The 13,367-nt window shown below is 44.2% G+C and overlaps 1 non-coding gene across 1 annotated transcript; it reads left to right on the top strand.

Moving 5' to 3' along the window:
• Positions 1 to 12,969: 12,969 nt before the first annotated feature.
• On the top strand, positions 12,970 to 13,076 carry LOC131238320 (small nucleolar RNA R71). The gene has a single exon (XR_009167723.1). It is a non-coding gene; the product is annotated as a small nucleolar RNA R71 (small nucleolar RNA).
• The last annotated feature ends 291 nt before the right edge of the window (positions 13,077 to 13,367 follow it).

The following is a 13,367-nucleotide window of genomic DNA, read 5'->3' as shown; positions in this document are numbered from 1 at the left end:
AGGGCTTTTGGATGATGATTTTTCTCGTATTGGTTAATTTTTTGATGTTTGATGCCGACTATTGATTGTCAAACTGAATCATTGTCCTGTCGATTTATCTCCATGTATGGCCGAGTCGATCCTGTCCTTGGATGGGTCAACTCTCTCCAATGCATTTTTAGTAGACCTTTTTAAGCCTTCCTGGCTCAATTATTGTTGAGTTCGAACCCCTGGGGGTTCGGCTCTTCCCACGATTGGCGAGAAACCTCTGCTTTATGCATTAGTCGGATGATGAGCCGATTACCCTACTAGAGAGTTGGGTCATCTTTTGGCTTTTCCCCTATTTTGGAGGGGATGCCATGTAGAGTTTTTGTGGGATTACATTCTGACCCCTTCTTTAAGGGATCAGCCCGTTCAGTCCGCCTCTGAATATGAGAGGTGACTTTTACTCAGTAGATAATTTCATACGTGTAGAAGATGAATCATGAATTTTATTGAAAACCTTAAAGGTTGGTCGCTCGAAGGCGTACACTATTGAGGGCCTTAAAGGCTGGTCACTCAGAGGTGCATACTTATTAGGGGCCTTAAAGGCCAGTACATTAGGGATAATAGATCTTCAGATGCTCGGCGTTCCAAGGGTGAGGGAGTTGGCGGCCCTCAAGGTCTTCCAAGTGGTAGGAGCCTAGCTTTGTTGATCGGACCACTCGATATGGTCCTTCCTAGTTAGGCCTAAGTGCTCCAGCCCCCGGCTCGACAGTGTTCTAAAAGACCTGGTGGAGGACTAAGTCCCCTAAGTGAAACCGCCTGACCTTGACTTTAAAATTATAGAAGTGCGCCACCTGTTGATGCCGAGCGGCGACTCAGAGCCTTGAGATGTCTCGGACTTCCTCAAGAAGATCCAGGTTAACTGTGATCTGTTTGGAGTTTTGGTCCTCTTGGTAGTTTCTTACCCGAGCAGTAGGGAGACTGATTTCTACCGGCACCATTGCTTCCGAGCCGTAGGAGAGCAAGAATGGGGTTTCCCCAGTAGAGGACTGCACTGTGGTCCTGTAGGCCTAGAGGATGAATGGGAGCTCCTCGGCCGAGTTACCTTTTGCTTTCTCCAATTTCATTTTGAGATGGTGTTTAATGACCTTGTTAATCGCTTCCACCTGTCCGTTGGACTGTGGGTGCCAAGGCGAAGAATATACGTTTGCGATGCCAAGCCCTTGACACATGCTTCGAAACTTGTCATTATCGAATTGTCGGCCATTATCTGACACGATGATACGTAGGATTCCAAACTGGCAGATAATATTTTTCCAGACAAAGTCAATTACTTTCTGTTCGGTGATCTTTGCAACAGGCTTGGCCTTAGCCCACTTGGTGAAGTAGTCGACTGCGATGATGGCGAACTTGACCTGCCCTTTCCTGGTAGGTAGAGGGCCGATGATGTCCATCCCCCACCAGGCGAATGGCCACGGTCCACTCATGGGGGTCATTTCTTCCGCTAGTTACCTCAGCACAGCCACATAACATTGGCATTTATCGCATTTTTACATGTAGTCCTTCGAGTCTTGCTTGAGAGTCGGCTAGAAACATCCTTAACGAAGTATCTTCAGGGCCAGAGCTCGACCACCAGAATGGTTCTCGCATATTCCTTCGTGAATCTCCCAAATCATGTAATTAGCTTCATCCGGTCGGAGGCACCTGAGGTAAGGCTAGGAATGCCCCTTCTTGTATAAGATGCCATTCAGGACGACGTATTGAGCCACTCTGACTCTCAGTCATCTCGCCTCCAATTTATCCAGGGGGATTTCACTGGACATGATATAGTTGAAGATTGAGTCCATCCAGCTCGGAGTAATGTGCACTACCTGGCTAATGCTCGGATGTTATATGAATTCAATGGGGATGAATCATGGGATCTTCCCTTCCGCAGTCGAGGCGAGCCACGCAAGGGCGTCGGCACATGAGTTCTCCGTTCTTGGGATCTACTGGATAGTGCAACTCCAAAATTTTTTGATCAGATTTCTTGCCTCATTGAGATAAGCAATCATCCTTGTCTCTTTGGCTTCATACTCGGTGGAAATGTGGTTTACCACCAGCTGCGAATCGCATTGGACCTGGAGAGACTGAACGCCTAAACTTGCCGCCAACCTGAGTCCAGCTAGTAAGGCTTCATACTCCACCTCATTGTTCTAGGCTTTGAACTAGAGTCTGATCGCATATTGGATAATCATAGAATCGGGAGTGACCAGGACGATTCCGGCTCCAGCTCCTTTAGCATTGGACGACCCGTCAACATGGAGGACCCATCCCGGGTCCAATACTGCCTTTTGGTCACTTAGGGAGACAGGCGGGATCATCTCAAATTCGGTGCCGATCTCATCTGCATTCGGAGTTGTGAACTCGATAATAAAGTCCGCCACAGCTTGGCCCTTAATTGATATCCTTGAGCAAAATTGGATGTCAAACTCTCCGAGCTCAATGGCCAACTTGGTCATCTGTCCTTAATCCTCGGGTCTCTCGAGAACTTGTCTTGGAGGAGAGTCAGTCAATACAATGATGGAATGAGCTTGGAAGTATGGACGTAACCTTCGGGCAGAAATAACAAGGTTGAGTGCTAATTTCTCCAAGGACAGATATCTTGTTTCCACAGGTACCATCTCGTTGCTCACGTAATATACGGGGTATTGCTTATTTTTGACTTCTCTGATCAGGGCCGAGCTGACAGCCGAGGCCGAGACTGCGAGGTAAAAGAACAGGGGCTCACCTTCTTCAAGCTTGGATAGGAGGGGGGTGAGCCCAGGTACTGCTTTAGCTACTGGAAGGCTTGCTCGCATTCTGATGTTCACTTTGCCTTCTTATGACCCTTTAATTATTGAAATAAGGGGAGGCATTTGTCTGTCGCTGTGGATATGAAACGTCCGAGTGCGGCGACTCTTCCGGTGAGACATTGTACTTCCTTGACAGTCTGAGGCGAACTCATGTCAAGGAGCACCTTGATTTTATCGGGGTTGGCCTCGATGCCCCGCTGACTGACTTGGAACCCAAGGAACTTTCCCGATTCAACCCCGAAAACACACTTTGTGGGCTTCAGCTTCATCTGGTATTCTTGAAGGACACTAAATGTCTCCCCGAGATTTGTTAAATGATCAGATGCCTTAATACTTTTCACCAGCATGTCGTTAACATATACTTCCATGGTGTCTCCGATCTGTTTGGCAGACATTTAATTTGATTTACCATCCCCTAATATGTCGCCCCAGTATTTTTCAAGCCAAATGGCATGACCCGGTAACAGTAGAGTCCCTTGTCCGTGATGAAGGTAGTCTTCTGCCTGTCTAGGGGATGCATCATAATCTGGTTGTACCCGGAATAGGCGTCTAGGAAGGAGAGTAACTCATGACCAATCGTGCTGTCCACCAGTTGATCAATCCGAGACAATGGGAAGCTATCCTTGGGGCATGCCTTATTCAGGTCCGAGTAGTCTACACAGACCCGCCACTTCCCATTGGATTTCCTAACAAGCACTACATTTGTAATCCAGTCGGGGTAATATATTTCCTCTATGAAGCCAGTATCGAGTAAGATGGAGACCTCCTCAGCAATGGCCTCATAGCTCTCAGCGTTGAATGGTCTTCTCTTTTGTTTCACTGGTTTATGATCTAGGTCCACGTTCAGCCTATGGACCAAAACATTAGGGGAGATCCCTGGCATATCTGCCTGCGACCACGCGAAGACATCCTTGTGTCGCCATAGGAACATTAACATTTTGAACCATTGCTCAGAGCTTAATGATGTACTGAGCTGAACGATCTTACTCAAGTTTGCTTCATCGAGGGGCACTTTCTCCAGATCTTCTACAGACGAGTTCCCAGCTGATCCTCGGGGGTCCAGAACATTGATAGTAATTGCTTGTTTGATAGATCCCTTTTTGACCGCTGTCGCGTAACATCTCCGAGCCTCGCGTTGATCGCCTCAGATGTAGCCTATTCCGTCCTCAACTGGGAACTTCATCATTAGTTAATAAGTAGAGACGACTGCCCTTATTGCATTGAGGGAGGATCAGCCGAAGATGACATTGTGCACCGATGGTACATTGACAACAAGAAAGTCCACCATAAGGGTGACTTGGTGTTGTCCTTCTCCTGCAGTTACTGGGAGGGAAATGGCTCATTCGGAGATCACTCTCTCTCCGGCAAAGCCGTACAGGAGTCTTCACGGGTTGGAGGCACGACCGGGGAACCCTAATTCTTTACAAAGCTTCAGAATAGATAACATCGGCTGAACTTCTGGTGTCGACCAGCATACGGTACACTTGTGATTTGCTATAGTCATCGTGACCACTAGGGCATCATTGTGTGGATGTTGGATCCCGCGCGCATCATCTTCCGTAAAGGTTAGGCTACACAGATTGACCCGGAGCTCTTATTAGGCCGCTCAGTTAAATGGACGTAGTGTTCTGGATAAGACTTCCAAAGTAGGTCTTCCAAGCCCTATTGGAGTCTCCTCCATCAGGCGAGCCTAAAAAATGGTACGGATTTCAGCTGGCTCTTCGGTGGGGTTATTCAGTCGCTCTTGTTCCTATTCCTCCTTCCTAGTGGCCCTCTCTTTTTTTAGTGTATCGACGCAGGTGTCCCTTGCGGATAAGGGACTCGATTTCACCTTGAGATCCACATAATCGTCCGTATTGTGGCTGTGGTCATGGTGAAAATGGCAGAACTTTCGTTTATCCCGATGTTCCGGGTCGGCCTTCATACAAAGAGGCCAATTCAAAAGTTTTACTCCTTGGTGTTCACTCCCCAAGTGTAGGGTTGTGATGTAGTAATAAACTCGGTAAGTCCGAGGTCGAATCCACAGGGACTGATACCTGTACGTTATCTGAAACCAAGTAGAACTAGAACTAGACTAAGATGCGATCTAAACAAAATAGAATTTACGAAATAATTGTGGATGAATTATCTAAAACTTTAAGGAATTCAGAGGAAGGGAACTAGGGATTCAGAGGATCCACTTGTAGAGATCAGGGAGATTTTATGCCTGCATCAAGGATTATGGAATTCAAACTGAACTTACTTGATTTGGTTTTCGAGAGATGAAAGGTATATGAATTAGAATGGATTCAATCACCAAACCATGCCCAGGAGACAAAGTAAACAATAGAATTAAACTAATTTCCAGCCAATCAACAACGTATGAAGATTAGGAAGGTACTGTCATCCTACCATGCCCATGGGACCATGATGAACAACAGGGCTTCCTGACTTCATAAATATAAAGAGGAAAGAAATATTCAAAGCCATTGCAAACCCATTGTAATTTCTGTCACAACAGACCATTAAAGACTAATAAAAATATTCCTTATAAAAATCAACTAAATCAAAGTAAGTTCAGAAATTTAATCTACGTGCATGAAACAGACTCTCCCATCTCGCTACAGGCTTCACCTCTTAGCCCTAGCTAAGAGGTTTAGCCACACATGATATGGGCTAAATTCTAATTAAAAGAAAGAAGAAGAAGAAGAAAAGGAAGAAGAAAGAAAAAAAAAACCGAATCAGCTCCCACATCCAGCAGTCCCAAAACCGAGCCGCTGCTTCCACGAAAAGCCCAGCTTCAATCCAACTCCCAGCCTTTGATGCCAGCCACGTCCTTCTCCTCCTTCTTTTCTTCCGTTCCAGCAGCTGATGCAGCAGACCGTCCTCCCCCCTTTTCCTAGAATGCTGCCTCCGTATATATCCCTCTCCCTCCACGTTAGGCTCCTTTTTAAAGATGGAAAGCCCTCTCCAGGGCTGCCGTGGAGTCCTGAAAAGATCAGGCTGCGAAACAGTCCTTCCGCAGCAAAAACATCCTGCCCTCGTCACGCAATCCGAAATACTAGTCTCCGCGCTTCTTCTTTTTTTTGCTTTCCTTCCAAAAGGACAACGTCCCCTGGGAGATTTGTGGCCCACCTACATGATGAACGGTTCAGATCAGCCGTCCGACCGCCCCTAAAGGTGTACAACTCGCCGTGAAAGTCGGACGGCGTCCGGTTGCGAAAACAGGGTAGCGCTGTGACGATGGTGGGCCCCATTTCACTATCTTTTTAGAAAATCTGATCCGTCCACTGCGTTCTACTCGAAAAATCAGGTGGGAAGCACTACTTTTGGTCCTCATTTCATGTGGCCCACAATACCTTCTACTCCACCGTCCATCTTCTGTTTGGACGGTAATCTTCCCGTTATTACGTTCATGGGTCCAAAAGGACACCTAGGTGAGGCTTATAGGCACCCTTTGGACACAATGGAAGGTTCTGATCATCAGCAATCAGGATGGGTGGGTCCCACAAGCATAACCGATCGTCGGCAGCGTTACGCTGCTGCGTAAAATAATAAAAATTGAGTTTGAGTCGGTCAGCGCCTGCTGACCGACTTTGTTATTTTCTATGTTCGTCCGGTGCACCCGTGCACCTTGCACGTGCACTGCATGTGTGGATCCCATGGTGATGTTTGTAAGAAATCTGCTCCATCCATCTGTTTTGACACGCAGTTTAAGGCGTTGAGACCAAAATTGGGGTATATCCAGATATCAGGCGGGGCCCACATAATGATTAAAGGGGCTGATCTGTCCGTTGGGCCACTTCCACGAGGATCCAGGAGCTGAAATTTTACGTGTACGGTTACTTTATGGTCCTCGGGCCATATATGGAGTTTCGAACTGATCGGATGGTGAGAACCCTATGATCTTGCATTATGGACACTTTTGAGGCCACTTGAGCTTCAATTCCTCGATTTTCTTGGATCACGGCGTGCAAATCTATCGATCTTGGTCTCCTAAGGTCCGTCCCATGCTTTAGTGTCATCGGATCGGTAAATCCATGCTTTTAGTGTCCTTTGCCTCCAAGCTCATGAAGACGCCCTGCATCACAAATACAATTAAATTAGGCTATTAAACGGTGTCGTGCTTGTAAATCCATACAATAAATGGGTCTGATATGCAATATTTGACCCTCAACACAACCCCCAACCAGCATTTTGCTAGTCCCGAGCAAAGTATGCGAAAAATAAGTTGAGAATTACAGGAGAATTTCTATGAACTCGAGTGATTTTGGAAAATAATCTAGATATTCAGAATTCAACAATTCATGAATGTTGGGCCTTACTCTCTCCTAGACTCAAACACACGGTAAACTTCATTCAAAGTATTAGTCCCTTAATTAGAAATAATCCTAAACATTGAGTTCCACGGATGTAAAGTGCACTCCCAACTTTCAACATTAATATTCAATTCTTTATTTCAGGATATCGTTGGTAATCAACAAGAGAATTCATAATAACCAAAGCTTGCCTCAAAGATCATCTTTTCATTCCTTCAGATTTTATTTTTTATTTTTTATTTTTTATTTTTTTTAAACTAAGAAGGGGAATGAAGTCCACACTTATAGGGAGCAAACCTATAGTGAAGATTCTTTGCCTAACCTTTTTCAACGGTATCTCTTCCTTTTAATTGATCTTGACGGGCAATTGTTCAAGTTGGTTCCTTCTATGCTTACTGATCCCCAAATGAACCCTTCAGTTTTAAACTGAAATCTTGATGTGTAAGCGAGATGTGACATGTGAAATCATGACTCAATCAATGTTTACAACTTCTAATCATGGATTAATAATTAAACTTAACTGTGAAATCTAACGAGCAACTGAATCCAAGAGCAGTAAATCACCAACATTCCATATCCTGTGATTCTAAATCAAAGATGGTTGTCAAATCACTTTGAATTCACCAGAAAGTCCAGAAAAAATTTAAAAATTTTCACAATTTTTGCTCAAGAAAATACTGATTAGGTAAACTAATCTCCCACCCCCAACCTAAAAGCTACATTGTCCTCAATGTAAAAGATATGAGTATGGAATGCGCATAGAACAACAAAAGTAAAGAAAAAGTGAAGGGAAGATAGTACCTGAATGATGAATCATGAGAGACTTTCAAAGAGATCGCAGCATGGAATCCAGTCAGCACGAGAGAGAAAATAACACAAAATTAACAAAAATAAAATCCTACCTATACCACTTTCGCAGTGCTCTCGATTGCATTTAGCGCATGCAACAAGCCTTTAAACCCCTAGGTTACCCCTAGTGGACGAGTTGTAGTCTCGTGAGGGTTTGCGGCAATGCTACCCACAAACATTGAACTAATGAATGAGAAAAGTGAAAAGCTGGGTTGCCTCCCAGGAGTGCTAAGTTTACCGTCTTCAGCCAGACAAAAGCAACTACCATAATCCTATGAAAGCGATAAACCTACCTATACCTCCATCGGACTAGGAGATCAGTCCTGGTAAACAGGATCAGTCCGAGGCATGGACATGTCCTCTGAATCAAATTTCTCGACAAATGGATTTAAACGATGTCCATTTACTTTAAATTCCTTGCCATTGTCGGGATCTCTTATCTCAACGGCCCCATGAGGAAAAACAGGACAATAATGTAAGGGCCGGTCCAACGAGATCGAAGCTTACCCGGAAGAGATGTAATCGAGAATTGTACAAAAGGACCTTCTGACCAGGCGTGAATGATTTTCGTAAAATGTGTTGGTCATGAAAAGCTTTCATCCTGTCCTTGTAAATTCTCGAATTCTCGTATGCGTCGTTCCGGATTTCTTCAAGTTCATTCAACTGCAGTTTGCGTAGCGAGCCAGCGTTGTCTAGATTGAAATTAAGATTTTTGATCGCCCAGTATGCCTTATGTTCCAGCTCCACAGGCAAGTGACAAGCTTTTCCATAGACAAGTCTAAAGGGAGACATTCCAATAGGGGTTTTAAAGGCAGTACGGTATGCCCATAAGGCATCGGTCAATCGGATTGACCAATCCTTATGATCTGGGTTAACCGTTTTTTCCAAAATGTGTTTAATCTCCCTATTGGAAATCTCAGCTTGTCCACTTGTCTGCGGATGGTATGGGGTGCTCACCTTATGAGAGATACCGTATTTCTTCATTAAGCTCTCGAATGGTCTATTACAAAAATGTGAGCCCCCATCACTAATGATGGCTCGAGGCGTTCCGAATCGAGAAAGGATGTTCTCTTTCAGGAATTTAATGACCGTGCGATGGTCATTCTTTCGACATGGAATCGCTTCAACCCATTTAGTGACATAATCCATGGCTAGCAAAATATACAGATTTCCAAACGATTGGGGGAATGGTCCCATGAAATCGATGCCCCAGCAATCAAATGCTTCAATGATAAGGATGTGATTCAAAGGCATCATATTTCGACGGGACAATGCTCCCAATTTCTGACAACGCTCACAAGCTTTGCAAAACTCATGAGTGTCCCTGAACATAGTAGGCCAGTAAAAGCCACACTGCAGAATCTTGGCCATAGTCTTTTTAGCAGAAAAGTGACCACCACAGGCCTGTGAATGACAGAACGAGATGACACTCTAATGCTCATCGTCTGGCACACATCTCGTTAAGATTTGGTCTGGGCAATATTTAAATAAATATGGATCATCCCAGAAGAATTTGCGCACCTCGGTGAAAAATTTCTTCTTATCTTGCGCAGTCCAATGTGTTAGTATAGAACCTGTGATAAGAAAATTAGCAATATTAGCGAACCAAGGTGAATGGGAGACTCTAAACAATTGTTCCTCAGGGAACATGTCATTGATATGGGTTGTCTCAAGGGAATCGAGGTATTAAGGTGAGAAAGATGGTCAGCCACTACATTCTCTACTCTCTTTTTATCTTTTATTTCCAAATCAAATTCTTGGAGTAGAAGGATCCATCTAATCAGGCGGGGCTTAACATCATTCTTAGAAAGAAGATACTTGAGTGCCGCATGATCTGTGTACATAATGATCTTGGATCCGATCAGGTAGGACCTAAATTTGTCCAAGGCGAACACTACGGCTAAGAGTTCCTTTCCGTAGTCGAGTAGTTCAATTGTGCAGGATTTAGAGTCATACTTGAGTAGTGAATGACGAAGGGCTTCTTGTCTTTACTCAGGCCTAGGACCGCACCAAGAGCATAATCGAAGCGTCGCACATAAGCTCAAAAGGAAGGTTCAATCGGGTGGTGCATGATAGGTGCAGTGGTTAATGTGCCTTTAAGCTTGGTGAAAGCTTCTTGGCATTGCTCAGTCCACTCGTACGGAACATCCTTTTGAAGAAGATTACATAATGGACGAGAGAGGAGACTAAAGTCCTTTATGAATCGCCTGTAAAACCCTGCGTGTCCTAAGAAGGATCGCACGTCTCTGATGTTCTTGGGTGGAGGTAGGTTAGAGATAAGATCGATTTTTGCCTTATCTACCTCGATTCCTTTGGCCGAGATGATATGCCCAAGGACAATTCCCTTCTGAACCATGAAATGACACTTCTCCCAATTAAGTACCAGGTTCTTTTCTTCACATCTTTTCAGCACACATTTAAGACTTTCCAAGCACTTGCTGAAAGATGGACCGTAAACAAAGAAATCGTCCATGAAGACCTCTAGATATTGCCCCACCATATCAGAAAAGATACTAAGCATACATCGCTGAAAGGTGGCAGGGGCATTACATAGTCCGAATGGCATCCTTCGATAGGCAAAGGTGCCGTAGGGACATGTAAATGTGGTTTTTTCCTAGTCTTCAGGGGCTATCTCTATCTAGTTGTAGCCTAAATACCCGTCAAGAAAACTGTAATAGGAATGACCAGCTAACCTTTCCAGGATCTGATCAATGAATGGTAAAGGAAAGTGGTCTTTCCTCGTGACGGTATTTAACTTCCTGTAGTCAATGCACATTCTCCAACCAGTAGTGACTCTAGTTGGCACGAGTTCATTATTAGCATTGGCTACGATGGTGATTCCAGACTTCTTAGGAACCACTTGAGTTGGACTCACCCATTGACTATCAGATATAGGGTATATAATACCCACATCCAATAGTTTAAGAACCTCGGCCTTAACCACTTCCTTCATGTTGGGATTTAGTCTACGTTGTGGTTGCCGAGCGGTTTTTGCATTATCCTCAAGGTATATGTGATGAGTACAAATCGAGGAATCGATTCCTTTGAGGTCCGCTATCGTCCATCCCAGGGCTCCTTTATGCTCAATGAGAGTAGATATAAGCATACTCTCCTGTTCTTTCTCCAGGTGGGCAGAGATCACCACCGGGTATGTCTCATCTTGACCCAAATATGCATATTTCAAATCAGAGGGCAAAGGTTTTAGGTCAAGCTTCGGCGGCTTGAGGTTAGACGGTAGAGGCACTACATCAGTTTGTGGTAATTCTTCAAATTGTGGCCTCCATCGGTTAACTTCAAGTACCGGTGCAGTATCAAGCAAGGCGCACGTCTCCCTAATCATGTCATCATCAAAATCATGGGAGTGGGCCAGGCACGTCTCTAGATGGTCGGAGGATAAGGTCAGAGGTGTCGTATCTTCCACGAAAGAGTCAATCATGTTAATATCGTGGAAATCGTCATCATCCTCTGAGTTGCTGCCGTTATTGAAAAAGATGTTTGACTCCAATGTCAAATTTCCAAAAGACATAGTCATGATACCATTCCTGCAATTGATAATTGCATTTGACGTGGCAAGGAATGGGCGACCAAGAATGACAGGAATCTGAGTGCTCATGTTATTGATGGGTTCAGTGTCCAGGATGATAAAGTCTACAAGGTAGTAAAATCTATCAACTTGGACCAACACATCCTCAATTATCCCTCTTGGTACACGAACAGAGCGATCAGCAAGTTGTAGTGTGGTTAGGGTGGGTTTTAATTCACCCAAACCTAACTGTTTGTATACCGAGTAGGGAATCAAATTGACGCTCGCTCCTAAGTCAAGAAGTGCGTGATCAATTCGATGGTTCCCGATTACACATGATATGGTTGGGCTACCGGGATCCTTGAATTTCTGTGGCACGTCTTGCTTCAGGATGGCACTCACTTTCTCAGTCAAGAAGATTTTCTTTTGAATAATTTTTCGTCTTTTGGTCGTGCATAAGTCTTTCAGGAATTTGGCATATGAAGGTATCTGTTTAACGACATCAAGTAGAGGAATGTTGACTTTCACCTGTTTCAACACCTCTAGAATATCCTGAGAGTTAGAGAGAGGTTTTGGTGAAACCAACCGTTGGGGGAATGGAGCAACTGGCTTCTCTAGAAGTTCCGGTTCCACTTTTTGTGGGACATCACTGGATCCATCATTGTTGTCCTCTTTTGGTTCTTGAGGCTTGTCGGGCCTAACCGGAAGAGTTTTGTCAATGATCTTCCCACTCCTAAGAGTGGTGATGGATTTAGCATGTCCCATCTGATTTGAAGAGCTGGGATCATTATTCTCGTACTGTGGTTTAGGATTGGGGAGAGGTTGTGCAGGAAGCATCCCCTTTTCTATAACCGTCATACGAGAATCTATTTTTTGCATGAAATCTGTGATTCCCCGCATTGCCTGAGCCAGCTCTTGTATGGGATTTTGAACCGGTTCCTCTTGAGGTTTCACTTGATTTGGATTTTGATTGAAGAAACCTGGAGGAGTCGCCGTTTGTCCATTCCTCCAACTAAAGTTTGGATGATTTTTCCAGCCAGGATTGTATGTGTTGGAGTTAGGTCCAGTAAAAGGTCTTTGATAGTTATTTACGGCATTGGCTTGTTCATTCAACACTCCTCGAAAGGCAGGTATTGTAGGACAGTTTTCAGTTGTGTGAATGTTGCAATCACAGATGCCGCAAACAATTTCATTGACCTTATCCTTCTTTCCTTCCATGGCCTCAACTTTCCTTATGAGCGTAGTCACTTTACACTTGAGATCATCCTCTTCTTTCAAGAGATATAATCCACCTTTCTCCTTTAATTGAGTTGGCCTAGACGTGGTGTTCGACTTTGGGTAATAGTCCCAAGATTGTGTTTTTTCAGCCAAACTATCGAGGTAGTCCCATACCTCGTCGATATCTTTATTAATGAACTCTCCATTACACATTGTCTCGACCATTTGGCGCATGGAAGATGTCAGTCCATCATAGAAAAAATTTGTAATGCGCCACGTTTCAAATCCGTGTTGTGGGCATGAACTGACCAAATCTTTGAACCTTTCCCAACATTGAAAGAATGTTTCATCTTCCTTTTGGGCAAAGTTCATGATCGCTTTTCTGAGGGTAATCGTTTTATGATGTGGGAAGAATTTTTTTATGAATTCCCTCTGCATGTCGTTCCATGTGCCAATGGATCTAGGACGCAGTGAATGTAACCATGTCTTAGCTTTCTCTTTTAAGGAAAAAGGAAAGAGTTTCAGCCTAATTGTATCCTCAGATACATTAGGAAAACATAATGTAGCTATAATCTCATCGAACTCTTTCAAATGTAAATATGGACTCTCTGATTCAAGTCCATGGAATTTGGGAAGGAGTTGGATAACTCCTGGCTTGATGTCCATTTGTCCTGTATTTTC

Source organism: Magnolia sinica, chromosome 2, assembly GCF_029962835.1.
Source record: "Magnolia sinica isolate HGM2019 chromosome 2, MsV1, whole genome shotgun sequence".
NCBI lineage: Eukaryota > Viridiplantae > Streptophyta > Magnoliopsida > Magnoliales > Magnoliaceae > Magnolia > Magnolia sinica.
The sequence above is the reverse complement of the archived record's forward strand: the minus strand, read 5'-3'. Positions and strand labels throughout refer to the sequence as shown.